The sequence below is a fragment of the Coloeus monedula genome (assembly GCF_965178545.1).
Source record: "Coloeus monedula genome assembly, chromosome: 6".
In the NCBI taxonomy this organism is placed as follows: domain Eukaryota; kingdom Metazoa; phylum Chordata; class Aves; order Passeriformes; family Corvidae; genus Coloeus; species Coloeus monedula.
Window position 1 is genome coordinate 62,880,141 of NC_138786.1, and position 15,173 is coordinate 62,895,313.

The following is a 15,173-nucleotide window of genomic DNA, read 5'->3' on the forward strand; positions in this document are numbered from 1 at the left end:
CATCTTTTATGGGTGTGTTTTCTTTTGATAAAACTAAAAGAATTAAGATTTGACAGGAAGCAGTGCCTGATGGGTGCTCATTGCTCTCAGTGATGGAAGAGCTTCAGGTATTTGTGTTTTATTTAGGAGGCCTTGGGAAACAACAGCAGCTGAAATTTGGAAGCATTTGGTCTACAGTGAGTAAAGGGAGAGTATTTGATGTGTCCCTTGTAGATATTCACAGCCAAGACCCCAGACAGACCCCAGATGAGCGTTTCTGATGAAACCATTTTGTTTTCATGCATGTATGTGATTAAATTTAAAGTACTGGTTGAGCTCTGATCCTCTGATTCTTGGTTAATTATGAAGAGGCAGGAATAACTTCTGGATTAACACAGAGCCTTCTAAACTTTGCCAAACAATTCCTGTCCTGAGAGTCTTGTTTTTAAATGTGGCTCACAGTATCAAACAGGACAAAGGGATTCCTGAGGATGGATAAGGAGATCTTGATTTTTTAGTTTCATGATCCATCAAGCAGCTGCCTGTTCAGGGCACATGAATGTGGATTTTTCCTTTTTCTCATTCCGTGGGTGTTGAGGTTTGTGTAAATCCTGCATTGGGATGTCTTGACTGTGCTGGCTCGAGGCAGCTCCAGCAGGGATGGAGGAGGAGGACAGGCTGTGGCTCTGCTCCATGAAAGCATTATATGAAATTCCCCATCCCTGGAAGTGTTCAAGGCCAGGTTGGACGGAGCTTGGAGCAGCCTTGTAGTGGAAGTGTCCCTGCTCACAGCAGTGGGGTGGAACGAGGTGGTGTTCAAGGTCCCTTCCAACCCAAACCATTCCATGATTTTAGAAGGAACTTTCCCTGCGTGCTTTGTTGTGCTTCCTCGAGCGGAGCCGAGGGATAGTTTTGGGAACAGGGAAGCAGCCAGGCTGCACAGAGTCTCTACCACGGTTTCCTCTGGCTCTCTCAAGCACATTCCTTAGTGGTGTCTGGCTGGGGAAGGCTGGTCCATGGAAAATGCACACAGCTGCTGGAGGGAGAGCATTATGTTCGTTGGAGATGGGAGCAGTGGGAGAGCCGAGGGTCCGGCCTGGGATGGAGGGATGGGCCCTCCCCAGAGATCAAGCAAAGGTGAATTAAAAACCCTATAGAAACAGGATAAAGAAACTAGAATATAAATAGACAAGAGGAATGAGGCAAGATGGAAAATGTTCTCAAGTGTGTTAAAATTTAAAAATACTTCTTTTAAAATTCCACTTAAATCATCAGGCCCAATTTACCAGAATATTCTAATTATGTAATAAGATATATTACTTGAGAGCACGGTTTTGGTTCATCTTTCAAAGTAAAGTGAGGAAGTCACTGGCCAAGTGCTTGAAATCAGGGGACTAAAGTGAAACTGGAGCTCGATCACTGTAGGTGAAATTGTAGAAAAAAGATTCTTATTTTCAAGTGACATCTTGACAAAGTCTTGTTTTCAGGTGGCATCATTTACATGAGTTAATCAGTTAAAATTAAGAAAACAATAATAAAAAAAGTCAGACCAGTTTTTTTCCTCTGTTCTGGCTAAAAATAAAGTGTGAGAGGATGAGATAACTTGCACGATTTTCAGTTATCCTCTGTAATGAAATGGCAGCATATTTCCTCTTTACTTCATCAGCAGAAGTGCAAAACCTGTTTTATCTGTAATCTTTTTCATGTACCAGCACATTTAGAACTTCGATTTTTCCTCATTAAAAAACCTACTGAAATGTCATTTCTGTTTATTCCAACAGAATTCCAGGTTCTGATTTTGAATTTTCTCCTGAATTAGAAATATTGCTGGTCGCTGTTTTATCACCATCAAATGAAGAATGTAAATGAATGCTGGGGTTTATTTTAGTAGAAACAGCTGTCCCAGTATCAGGAAGAAGCATCAAATCTTACCCATCTCCCACCCCAAGAAGGTGACAATTGATGCAGTCCAGATGCAAACCAAAGCTTAATTGTAGAGCAGAAAAAGAATCTTCCAGCTTCTATTTTTAGCTAATTTCCCTTTAACTTCTTCAATTATACAACTTCTTTATTCATTCTTTCTGTTCTGGTCAGTGTTTTATTTAACAATAACAACAATAAAGAGCAAAACACTGACCTGTTTTCTTCATCAAAGCAAATTTATGGCTTGTTCCTTTTAATTTTGTAATTGTGAGTTCATCTCTGAGGAACTGAAATTTTAAGGAGGTGATTACTGAACAGCTTTGTTGGAGGTAGATTTTTCTCCTTAAATCTGCATTTTCCACCTGACTCTCTCTAGAGTCTATCAGGTAAGTTATGATAAGGAAAAGGAGTTGATACAGATCTTTGCCTTTGGTTTGCAGGGTTTCATATAACACTTGCAATCTCAAAATTTCTTTTTTTTCCCTTTAAAATGCCAGTGGTGGCTCCTCAGTTTTGCCTTTCTGAAGAGACACATCTCACTGTGTGTTAGCTTACAAAGCAGTAAAAAATATCTTTTTCTTTGGTAAAGAAGTAAATGCTGGTCTTAAATTTCTTAGTTTTTAATTATAAAAAATCAATCCATTGCCTTTTCCTTCAGAAATTTGTTTTTTCTCTGCCTGGAAAACCAGATTTTTTTTTTTTTTTTTTTTTTTTTTTTTTTTTTTTTGGTCAGTGAAAAGAAGACACATAGATATTTTCTTTCAAATATTTTGTTTGTCACATCTCTTAGTTCTTTCATCTCTAAGGAATAAATAAATTCCCCCGCAGCTGATGAAATACATAATCTTTTAATGTTACTTGGGTTTGTACTCCATAATACTGTGAGGGTTTTTTTTTCTGTCACGGTCTATGCATTCAACATAGGAATACAATAAAATTATTTTACATTCACTCTCCCTATCTTCTGGTGAATAAACCCTTTTAAAATCCATCTTGGTTCATAGTTTAATGTATTTGAAGGTATATTTTCTTTTTTCTCTCTCTTTTCTTTTCCCTATTTTATATCCTGGCCTGTAAAGCTGTTGAGCATCTGTTCATTTTTAAGTATATCAGCAGCTCCATGGGCATTCTTTGATTTTCATGATCTTATGTTCAAAAATGTTTATTATTCCCCAGGAAAGCAAGCTATTTCGAGTAGCTTTTCAAACCACTGTAATGCACACAGTTGTGACTTGAAAAGGTTCTTTTCTGCTTTGGTTTTTGCTCCAGCTGAGTCAAAATTGGGGCCTTTTTCAATTTATTTTTTTTTTCTCATGTGGTATTTGTTTGTATCTTTTGTGCTGCAGTAGTTGCTAAACAGTATTTCTGTGGTCAGGGTCTGTTTCTAGCTTTAGCTTTCCAGTTTTACAAGGATGATGCCAAATATTTTGTAAAAGATGATCTGCCAAGAAAATTTCAGAGGAGAATAACCAACCTCTGCTTGGAAGCACATAGCTGACTTCTTCTGTTATTTTTTCCCCCTAAATAAATGTTAGGATGTGCATTGATCTTTGCTTCGTTATTGTTATCTTTATTGCCACACTTCTTTGTGCTTCAATAATTATCACCAGGGACGAGAATTAAATGTTTTAGTGGCTACTGAGACCTGCAAAATCCCTTTGCTGATAGAAATCCTCAGTCTGGTTTTCTGGAGAATAAAGGGAGTTGGCCTCACATCATTAATGAGCTGTTAATCCCTTATTGCTTGAGTTAATTGGCCTTGAGTAAGAAAGTGTCAGAAGTCTCTGAGTGAAAGGTAGGTTCTCCTGCTCCCAATATTCTCTGACAGAGATAAACTATCTGAATTTCACCAATTGCCAGCAAGAGTAAATACATTTAAGCCTTATTTGCATTATAGCTGTGATCAGGAGTGCCAGTCTGGATCTGGGATTCAGGTTTTAATGTGGAATTTATTTAAATCCTGGGTCTTCTGCATATTCTGGGTTCTGTCCTTTCGACAGGGGAAGCTGGAAGTGCTGTAAATGTGGAAATAAGGAGTGACAGCTGGGAATTTTTCATCCTGCCTTGTGCTGCTGCATGTTCTGAGGGATGAGAACTGGCAGTCTCCATCTGGAGATCACCAACAAAATCAATATTTGTCCTTGTACGATATTCAGCTCAGAGATCCAAAGTGATGGCTCTGATGCCACTACAGAATAAACTAAAATTAGCATGTAAATCTTCATTTTGGGTTTATCCCAAAAAGTAATGACTGCTGGTTGTAAGAGATGATTGTCTTTTAGTGTCTTGAATCTGTAAAGTCTCTGTTTGGGAAATAGTTTCTGAAAGCCTCTGTGCCTTCCACTATAAAGGAGCCTGGTACTGCTCTCCATCTCCAAAAACCCAGCTGGAAGACTGCAGGGGGAACAATTACCTCGGGGTCTTTTCTGCTTCCTAAAAGCCACACAGCCCTGAAAATTAGGAATGGTGTTCGGGTGACTTTTTCCAGCAGCAGAGAGTAGCCAGACATCTGCCACAGATGTGAGCAAACCTCCAGTGAGGAGTGGAGTGTCCCAGGGGGAGGGACAGCTGGAGCACCACTCCGTGAGGAAAGGCTGAGAGATTTGGGATTGTTCAACCTGGAGAAGGGAAGGCTCTGGGATGACCTAATTGTGGCCTTCCAGTGCCTGAAGGAGCCAAAAAATACGGAGAGAGACTTTGGGCAAAGGCCTAGAATGACAGGACAAGGGGAAATGGCTCCCAGTGCCAGAGGGCAGGGATGGATGGGATATTGGGAAGGAATTCCTGGCTGGGAGGGTGGGGAGGCCCTGGCACAGGGTGCCCAGAGCAGCTGGGGCTGCCCCTGGATCCCTGGCAGTGTCCAAGGCCAGGCTGGACATTGGGGCTTGGAGCCACCTGGGACAGTGGGAGGTGTCCCTGCCCATGGCAGGGGATGGAACTGATCAATCTTTAGAGGTCCCTTCCATCCCAAACCATTCTGGGATTTTGAGATTCTGTGACAGTTGTTTCTGATTTCTGGCACAAATCAGCCTATCCAGTAAGTTTGGCATTAACATTTGCCAGAGTTGTCCTACTCCTTTCGGGGTTTTTTTTAAGCTTTCCTCCTTTGTTCCTCTTACATTTTTAATCCATCCCCAGACCTTCAGCATTTGTTACAGAGACACTCTCAGCACCAGGCAGGAGGGTCTTACCCAGTCTCATACTCTCTCTAGGTTTTCTTGGGATGGGGCTGTGGGGAATTTTGGCTTGGTTTTGCTTATTTTGTCTTACACAAAAGAGGGATCGAACCCCCCAAACCAAGAACTGCACCTGGGTGGGTTTGGTCCAGGCACCATCTAGGAGGTAGAATCCATGGATTGTGTGCCATTGCTGGGAGTCTTCTGAGGGTGCTTTAGGGTGTGCTGGTCCTGGGAGAGGAACCAACACTCCCTCTACTCACTCCAAAACTGGAAAGCAGTAGTGGGAGCTGGGCAGAGGAGCTCTGCAGCCACACTGGGGCCTGGATAGTGATTCTTCCCCTTGACACCATCCTGACACCAAGGTATGGATCTGCTCTGAGCAGGTCTGGCTTGGCTCTGTCCTCTCTGCTTGGCTTAACCTGCAGATTTCTAAGGATTTTTTTAGTTTTGGAGAGTTTGGCTTCTTTTACATAATGTTTTCCTAATGTACAGCACTACGGTGTCCTCCTGTGTAGGATGGCAACTTCAGGCTCACACAGTGAAGATTAACTCCTGTTGCTGTTAATTTCTGAGTAGTTTTCTGGGTTTAACTGACATTTTAGGAATCCTCAGCTCTGTAGTTGCAGTGTTAAACTGACTTGGCAAAGAGGTGGCTTTTGAGAAGAACAAACATCTCCTTTCCAGTCATTAAGAATATATTGCTGATACTTGTTTCATCTGCCTGATAGTTTTCCAGCTCTAGTTATAAAGCGTTTTTAAAATCTGTTAAATTTAGGTAAATCACAAGAGTAAGCAAAATTGTGTCGTTAAATATAATAAACACTAGGAACATTTATTTTCAATTCTGCATTAAGACATAATTCAAATTCTGTTACAGTCCAGCAGATCACCATCCACCAAGAATTCCCTGTTTTCATGGTTTTAGGGCAGCCCAGGTGAGAACCATTTCTTGTGGTCACTTCAGTTGAGTGAGAGCTCTTAACAGTGGTAGATGTGAATTCAGAGATGTAGAAAGGTGAATTCAAGGGTCTGTCTGATGGTGCTGTGAGATCTGGAAAGAAAAACGCAGCCTAATGGGAGTTTCTGAACCACACAGAGCAGGTTAAGAGTTACAAAGTGTAAGAGGTCAGAAACTGGAAAGCAGAGGAGCTTCTGTTTCAGTCACAGGGCAGGAGGTCAGGTACCTTTTGAAGGGATATTCAGTAACTGGGGACAAGCAGGCAGCACTTGAGGCAGCAGAATGTCATGGCCACTGGTGAGTGAAGCTTGGCAAGGGCTGAATAAGCTGGGGAGGGATGGGAGGGCTGCCACAGGAGCTGCAATTATGATTCAATTAAATGAAGACACGCTCCAACAAACAGCTCCTGTGCTGAATGGGGCTGTTGATCCAGGGCTGAAGATGAGACAGTGACGCTGGGGAGAGGAGAGGATTTCACCATGGAAGTTGAAAATACTAATTTGGAGCCTGTGAGAGGGATATTGCTGCATGAATCTTCCCTTTCTCTTCCTCTGTGGTTAGGAGAAAGTGGCTGGAAAAGGACACTGAGCACAGATTCAAATGTTCAAGATTCCCCCATTTTTGACCATCTCACGTGGCTCAGTACCATGGACCCCCTGGGCTGGAACTGTTTGGCTTGCACTCTTGAAAACAAATAAAATACAAGTGCAGAGTGCATAACTGGTTCTGAAACCAGTTTTCTGTGTTATTTCTGGTCATTGGCTACAGAAAATGTCCTACCCAGAGTTTTTTTTCTCAGGTGTGGTGTTGGGTGTGCAGTGGGAAGTGTCACACACAGGGATTGCCACGGGTCTCACCTCGGGTTCCATTGTCCCACAGCAGCTGTTTGGGAAGAAAGTCAAATCTTAATGGGAAAACCCAATGATTTTTTGTGTGTAATACTACAAAATTCTCCCAACTCCCCCAAAATAGTCCTACTAACAGTGCTGTCACATTAGTGGGGTGGGTGTGCACGGTCACTACAGCAACTCAAGGGGATATTAAAAAAAAGCCCCAGAGGATGAGTATTTGTGTTTTGTTTTATTTTGAACACAGATTCCATGTGATGTTCTGCAGTGTTAGTATTCAGCTGCTAAAATACTCTGGAAGAGCAGTGCTCAGTGGGATGCTGTCACTCATCCTCTGTCAGGCTGTGGGACAGCTGAAGAGGTGACCAAAAGGCTGCTGCCAAACTCTTCTTTCTCAAGAAATACACTCTGTAAATGACATTGAGCAAAATAAAATTTGGCTGTGGTTCACCTCATTCAAATATATCCTTGTTCTGATCCCGTTCTTGTGTGGGTCACGTTGGAGCTTTGCAATCCTTCTGCCAAAATCCTGTCATTTTAGTTTCCATTCTATAGGGAACATGATTTTCAGGTTTGAGTCTCATTAAATAACATTAGGATCAATATTAATAAAGGGCAAAAGCTCTGTCTTCCTCTTGGAGAAAGTCTTACAGCAAATGTCCTGGGAATTTGGGATCTGCCTCTGTCATGTGGAACTGGGCCACGTTGTTGATGGAGATGTGGACACCAACATGGAGTCTTTCAGCCTTTAGAGTCAAATGAATTCTTAGGAGACTTCCTTACGTATCAAATGGATCAAGGCCAGAAGAATTAAAGACAATAAGACATCTAACAAATTTTATCTTCCTTAAAATTGAAATATCAGATTGCAGAAGAGATCATCTAAGTTCTTTATATATATGTTATCTTTATGTGATAAATGTGTATACATGATGATTTCCTTTGTCAGTAATAGCTCATGAGGTACTGAACAGGTCTGGATTGCTTGGCTCCCCTGGCCTCTGGCTGCTTTTAGCTAATTTTAAATTGAGACTTGAAATACTGAGGAAATTTCAAGGGATGAGGAGGAGGCAGATATTTTGCTGTTGGGCTTGGCAAATGTAAATAACATGAGTAGAAGAACTGTAATTTCTTAGCCTGTAGTTCCCCCTCTGCAGTGCAGAAGTACGTGAATAAGACAGACTGATAGATCATTAACTAATTTTTCACATCAGGGACTTACATTTTTGTCAAATACCATTTCTAGTCAAATTTCAGGTTTGATTCACAAACCCAGTGATGTTGATGTGGTGCCTTCCTGTCTGTGACTTCCTTGATAACTGCACAGTTCTTTTTAAAAACAACCAGAACGATTCAAACTGCAGTCACTCGTGGGAAATGAGGATTTATTTAACTAACACATCCCAAAGTGATCTGAGGAATCCTGATCTGACAGTTTTCGTATCTAGGTGTGTACACGGAGAACCAGTTTTTAGCCCTCGCCTTCTTGCATTTTTAATGAGAGCAGTAATTCATTATCGATCGAGTGTTCAGCTGACAGGTGGGAAAGGGGAAGGTGGAGCTCTGTGTGCCTGTGCAAAGCTGCTGCAACCCAAGAGGAGGGAACAAAAGCCTCCGGGGTGACATTTGTGGGTGGGTGACATCTCTAGGGAAGCATTTTGGGTGATTTGCTGTGTGCTCGCAATGCCAATGTCTAGACTGGTGATCTAAAACCATTCCTTATCTGTGAACATCCACACCAGGCTTTTGAGGGTCAGGGAATACTTGGGATTTTGCCTTTGGTTCTGGCAATGACAGGAGTTAATGATCACGTGTGGTCTGGGTGTCATCAACTCAGGAATGTGTCTGGTGGAAGATTAAAGCTGTGGGACCAGAAAACACAGTGGCTCAGACAACTTGATGTGTTTAGGTCATAAATATCAACCCAGTGGGAACTTTTCTGTTCCAGCAGGCAAAGTTTGATGATTGAAACCCAAAATAGTCCATGTCCAAGCTATAGATTTCTATATAAGAGCTTTATGGTGATGCTGGAAAGCAGCAGGACACGATTTAGTTGGGATTGTGTCGTGTGTGAGAGCTGAGAGCCAGGAATCGCAGTGATCCCCAGCCTGAACCTTCAGATCCCAGCCAAGCAGACCTTTGGCAGACTCCATCCATTCCTTCAGGCTTCAGCATGACAGTGGCAGTTACTGCTTGTATGGAAAAGGAATATTTGTAAGGAATACGATCCTTTTAGTACTCCAGAAGTGAAGCTGATATTCTGGAAACGGTGCAGGCGACTTTATCTGCACAGCTGAGCTGCTCGTGGATAAAAGTGTGGATAGTGGAGCATCCCTGGCTTCACTGAGGCAAAGTGTGTGTCCCTGCTGGGAACATCCCTGTTTCCCATCACTCCTGTAACAGGACCAGAGCAGTCCCAATCCTTCATCCCACTGGGATCCTGCCTGCTCCTTCTGGGTGTTGAAGGACACCAAGGATTTTGCTGTGGTCTAAGATCACCTCTGTAGGAAGGTGCTTTCAGAAGTGGTGAATGTTTCCTTTGTGGTTTGCAGATGACGCTGAGTGATTTGGCCTGCAGATGTTTGGGTCCTTTGTAGGGTTGTTCAGGTTCTGTCTGAGATCAAGTTGAGTCATATTTGTGTCCTTGGCCTGTGTTTTGACACCCATCTCATGTCTTAGCACTGCAGGACTTTGAAGGGCTGATCATTTGGTTTGGTTTGGTTTGGTTTGGTTTGGTTTGGTTTGGTTTGGTCTGGTTTGGTTTTTTTCCTGGCTGGAAAGCCTTTCCCTGTTTGATAAGCTTGATAAGTTTTGATAAAACTGAGGGGTTAATCCTTCAGGTTCTTCATTTCTCTGTTTCTAAGACAACTTCTTGCCCATGCACAAGAGAAGAATGTTCTGTAATGACTCCCTTCACAGGGCCAAATTTCCTCTACATCCTTATCTTAAGTTGAAATTGATTTAGCTTAACCCAGTTTTCCCTCCATTTTCTGTAATCCACCTCTTCACCAGATTTCAGCTGTTTAGAAGATTCTGCAGGTTTGTTAGGCTAAAAATGAAACAATTGGGTTTGGATTCCTGTAACTCCTGGATGCTCAACAAAAGGGGAACGCCACAGTGCCTAATTAAATCAGGCTGTATGTCCAAAATAACAGTTTAGCTCTGGTGATGGTGTCTGAGTGATTTAGATCATTAAAAAGTGTTAATGGAATCCCCTCTTAAAACTTGCTGTATCTGAGGTTCCTGCAATGTTTTCTTCCAGCACTGAATTCTCAGGGTGAAGTTTGGAGCATATCCAGAGAGGACAGTTCTGAAAAGGCTTAATTGGAGCTGCTGCTTCTTCTTCCTGAGGATTGTGGGGACCAAGGTCTGCTGGAAGGAGTTTGTTTCCAGAGTGAAGTTGTTGCAGGGAGCTGTGACTCATCCTGGTGCATCTGCAGTGCCTCTTTGCCCCTCTCAGTTCCACTTTCGGGGCACGCTTGAGGTTTGGCACTGTGAGATGGGTGAGCCCCTGATGCATCCTTGGGTAGCAGAAACTTCCCTTAAAAATGGTGTTTGAGAGGTGTGAACTCTCGTTTCTAGGTTTAGGTTGGACCTCAAGAGGAATTTCTTCCTGGAAAGGGTGATCAGGCATTGGCCGGGGTTGCCCAGGGACGTGGTGGAGTCCCCATCCCTGGAGGTGTCCAAGGAAAAACTGGATGTGGCTCTCAGTGCTCTGGGCTGGGTGACAAGGTGGTGACAGTCACAGGCTGGATGACCCTGGAGGGCTTTTCCACCCTCAGCAATTCTGCAATTTGCTGGTTGATGTTTTAAAGTCTGGAAAAGAACTGCCAGGAACACTTCACAATTCCAGCCAGGCTGGTGCTGTGCTAATTCCAAACCCAGATTATCCTCACCCACGTTGGTCTCAGCTTTGCATTGTATTTATATCAGACAACATTGTATTTTTGCACAATCTTTAAGACTGTGAGGTGCCTTTGAATTATAATTAAACGTATTTTAACTCTCTTGTTTCAGGCTAGAAATCTTCATACAGGAGAACTGGCTGCTGTAAAAATAATCAAGTTAGAGCCTGGTAAGTTTTACATTCTTTCCTGTATTTTTGAATCGCATTTTCATTTTTTCCATGTGTTTATTTTCACCCACTGTGAAGTTCTAGACAAAAGAAGTGTTTGGGGTTGGTTTTTTTTGTAATTTCAGTGGTTAGATGACAGGAAGCCCCGCAGGATGTACCACTGCTTTTGGCTGTGTCCTGCTCACTATTTCCTTGTTTGTTCTTATCTGTCTGATCAATTGCTGCATAAAGAGATGTTGCAATCACAACGTGTTGTTAGTACAAAGAGAAGGGTAGGGACAGATGGTAAATTGGGAGCTCTGAGACAGTGAGGAGCTGGTGGGCTGTGAGAGTTGAAAGGGGGAAGGGATCAGGCAGCGATGCTGATTCCCACCAAAGGTGCACTGGGAAAACGAGAGCCCTGTGCTTTTGAATGTGTCATCTTTTCTCTAACCTGTGCTGAGGGAGGAGAATGGCTCCTACTGTCACTTCCTCTGAAGTTTCTGCCACTCGTTCTAAAAGCAGGAGACCCAGGAGATCTCCCTTGCTGCCCAGGAGATTTGCTGAGCTGAAGTTCAATCTGAGTCCTCACAGAGAGTTGAAATCTGAAATTGTGTCCTGAGTGGAAATCATAAAATCCTAGAATGGTTTATGCTGGAAGGGTCACAGAATCCCAGAATTATTTGAGTTGGAAGAGAACTTAAAGACCATCCAGGGCTGAAGGGCCTGAGGGAAGGGTTAATTTTTATTCCTGGTTGGTTCTGTGCAGAAAAAGAGATGGGTTTGAAGGCTGAAGGTAGAAAAAACATGGGGAGACTTGGGGGAGAAGTGAAAACCACTGCCTTTGGGTGACTGTGACTGCTCACCCGCCCTTGGCAGAGCAGGGCTGGGTTTATTATGTGGATTGCAGTGATAAGGCTAATTAGGCAGTGGGAACACAGTGGAAATTCCTCAAACCCTGTGTGAAACGCTGTGGCCAGAATTTGGGGCAGTGGGGCTGTGGAGAGCAAACCAGTTTTCCCAGCAGGGCTCTGATGGGGCAGAGCAATGCTTTAGTGACAGAAAAAGGACAAAAATAACCCACTGCTACCTCAGTGAGAAGCTTCCTCCAGCATTGTGTCACTGCAGCTGACCCAAGTGAAGTATGTCTGGTTTTATTCTGAATTTGGAGAGTTGTTTTGAAAGCTGAAGTGAAGCAGAGGCTGAATCCTTTGTCGATAGAACTGAGGGAGGAGCACGATCCCTCCTTTCTGTGGTGCTGCTTAAGCACTACAGTGATAAATGCAAGCCTCTGGGCCAAAGTCTGAGAACCCCATCTTAATTAGCACTGATGACCATGTCTTATGTTTAATTATATCGGTCTGATCACCACAGGGAAGCAATTTCTTCTAGTTTTGTTGGTTTGGTTTGTTTTTTTTTGATCTGTCTTCTTTTAAACATTGTCAACCTGATCTCCATCCATAGCATGTACACCCACAGCCTCTTGGCAGGGATCTTTTTGGGTGTTTTGTTTTGAAGGAGGATTATTTACTTGTTTATTCCTTTTTAGCTCTAATGTTCAAAATATTCCAGATTTTTAAAGAAATAAACAATTGACTGCTACACACTTCAGTTTTCTGACTAATTTTAAGGGCTTTGAGTAGTTTTTTAGGACTGTACTTGCAGTGCACTACTAATTCCTGGACCAGGTCAGGAGCTGTTGGAATTACCTGTGGTGTTTTCCTAGGAAGGGCAGCCCCCTCCAAACACCAGCACAAGCTGCTGTCACACTGTAGGGCACAGCTGGAAAAAAAATGATAATAAATTCTCTAAATTAGTCACCAGAGAAATAGGCTTGTGAGTTATATACAGCATCTTCTGGAGAGGAGGAGGAGGAGGAGGAGGAGGAGGAGGAGGAGATGTCTCATCCATGGGAATTAATCAGCAGATGGAAAAATAAGAGCTCCAAACTCAACACTTGATTAATACATAGACAGGGGAATTGGGAACAGAAGACAAAAGACTCTTGAAGCAGAGAGTGCTCCAGAGGAGGTGAGGAATGTGTTGAATGAAAGCTGAAGGACCTGCAGACAATAAAATGGCAGGATTTGAGGAGATTCAGGATATTGCTGGCATAGCAGGGGTAAGTCCTGGTTTGTTCCTGTTCCTCCCTCATCTCCTGCAGGTAGTGAGTGTAGGCAAAAAGACTCCAGCTTAAAACAGATCCCAGCATGGATCTGTATTTATTTCATCAGCTCTTACCTTTGTCTCCAGACAAATGAAACAAACTCAGCTTCGAAGAGTGCTGCCACTAATTTATTTGAATTTGGGGCAGTTCTCTAGGGCTGCTCCCACAGTCACTTGAGCTGTGCTGCTGGAGTCAAAATAGTGTTCTTCCCTTTTTTTTTTTTGGCATAGACTTTGGAGAGCATTAGGCAAAAGTATTATGGCACACTAATGACATTTCCCAGCATTCCCTGAGTACAAATGCTTCAAATAATTTGGGAGCCAATTCTATTTCTGAAACTAATCCAACTGTACTCAGCAGCGTAGCAGCCAAAGCTGTCTGAAACTCTAAAGCCTCTTCCTTCTATGGGTTTAGCAGATGAATCGAGAGGGGACTCGATACAAAGAGGGAACTATTTGCCAGTGGAGTTTTCAGCCACGGAACTTTCTCCCTGGGAGAATATAATAAAAAATATTTTTTAATATGCCAGTGTCTGTTTTAAATACTGCTGTCATGATAAATAATGCCCTGTGTCGTGCTCCGAACCTTCTGCAAGGTTACAAGAAGAATCTCACTGCTGGGTTGTTTGTTTTTTTTTTTTTTGGTCCAATGATTGCATTTTCCATTTGAGATCCCAGAAATAGCCAGTTACCTATTTCAAGTTGGATCTGAAACTGGACATGGAGCTGTAGGAGGCAGAGTCATCCAGAGGTGTGTGGTGTTGTGCTCGGTGCATTCCCAGCCAGGTCTGGTTCATGAGGTGTGTGTTGAATCCCATGGTTCCGCTCAGGAAGGTGATTTTCCACACAGGAGCACGGCCACGGGGCTGAGTCAGGGTCAGATGGGGGTCTGGTCCCTCTGGACCACGAGAGCAGCACAGCAGAGCTGCACTGTCAGTCCAGGGCCCTTGGGGACTGAGGCAAGGCAGCCTTGTTTTCCTTATAATAAATTCCCCAAAGATGACATGAGTATGGAGAAGAACCAGCCTGAGGCTGATTTAAACTAAGCCCAAGGCTGATTCAAGCTAAGCCTGCTGGGCTCGAACTCTTGTTGGCAGCACCTGGGGTTGAAGAAATATGAAAATAACTTCTCATTACCACACACACACCTTCCCTGCCTTGTGCTGTGCAGCCTGATTGGGTTTGGGATCGTGTCTGAGGCCGAATGCCTGAGGTTCCAAGTGTTCCAGAGCCATTAAAGCCTGGACATGGCCTGTGTGTTCCATTCCATGTCCCACGTGGTGCTGCCACAGCCTCAAAGCTGCTCAAACCCACTTTGGAGCAGCCACAGAGCAAAGCAGAGGCAGCGTGGACTTCAGAGCCAGAGTGCCCAGCATTTTAATTGTATTTAACTTGTTGAAATGGGGTCAGATTTTACTTTGCATCCTTACAATGAATTTATAATCCACTGTTCTTCTTAAGAAATGTGTGGGTCCAAAGCAGGATCCAGGGAGTGCAAGTTTTCCCTTAAAACAGGGTTTCTGGGATGGGGAAGGTCAACAAAAGGAGTTGTGGTGAGAGAAGGAAGTGCTTACAAGTAGGGAAGAAGCTGGAAAGTCACACATTTTAGTTGGAAATAATGCAGAGTGTTACACTTGGGGTGAATTAGGAGAAAAATAGCAATAGTGAAGAGGGAGAGTGGAAATGAAAGACTGAGATGTACAACAGTGAGTAGGTAAGGCAAGGAGAGAGAGGAAAAAAACTGCTAAGAGAGAGGAATCCCAGAATCCCAGAATGGTTTGGGCTGGAAGAGACTTCAAAAGTCACCTTGTTCCACCCTCTGCCATGGGCAGGGCCACCTCCCACTATCCCAGGTTGCTCCAAGCCCCATCCAACCTGGCCGTGGACACTTCCAGAGATCCAGGGGCAGCCACAGCTTCTCTGGGCACTATCAATTAACATGTTGACATGGCTGCTCATAAATAGGACCCCCCAAGCAGGGCAGAAGAGAAAATCCACAGGGAAGTTGTTCTGGTGTTGGAACTCACGCTCCAAGCTCTGGTGTGCTCCCTGCTGTGCAGCTCGTG

At 43.4% G+C, this 15,173-nt stretch overlaps 1 protein-coding gene across 1 annotated transcript in view; it reads left to right on the top strand.

Moving 5' to 3' along the window:
- The first annotated feature begins 10,240 nt into the window (after positions 1-10,240).
- MAP4K5 (mitogen-activated protein kinase kinase kinase kinase 5) overlaps positions 10,241-15,173 on the top strand; it is a 34,220-nt gene continuing 29,287 nt past the window's right edge. Inside the window, exons 1-2 of the mRNA XM_082284093.1 lie at positions 10,241-10,254; positions 10,905-10,962. The gene's annotated coding sequence lies outside the window, so the exon portion shown is untranslated. The remainder of the gene's footprint in view (positions 10,255-10,904; positions 10,963-15,173) is intronic.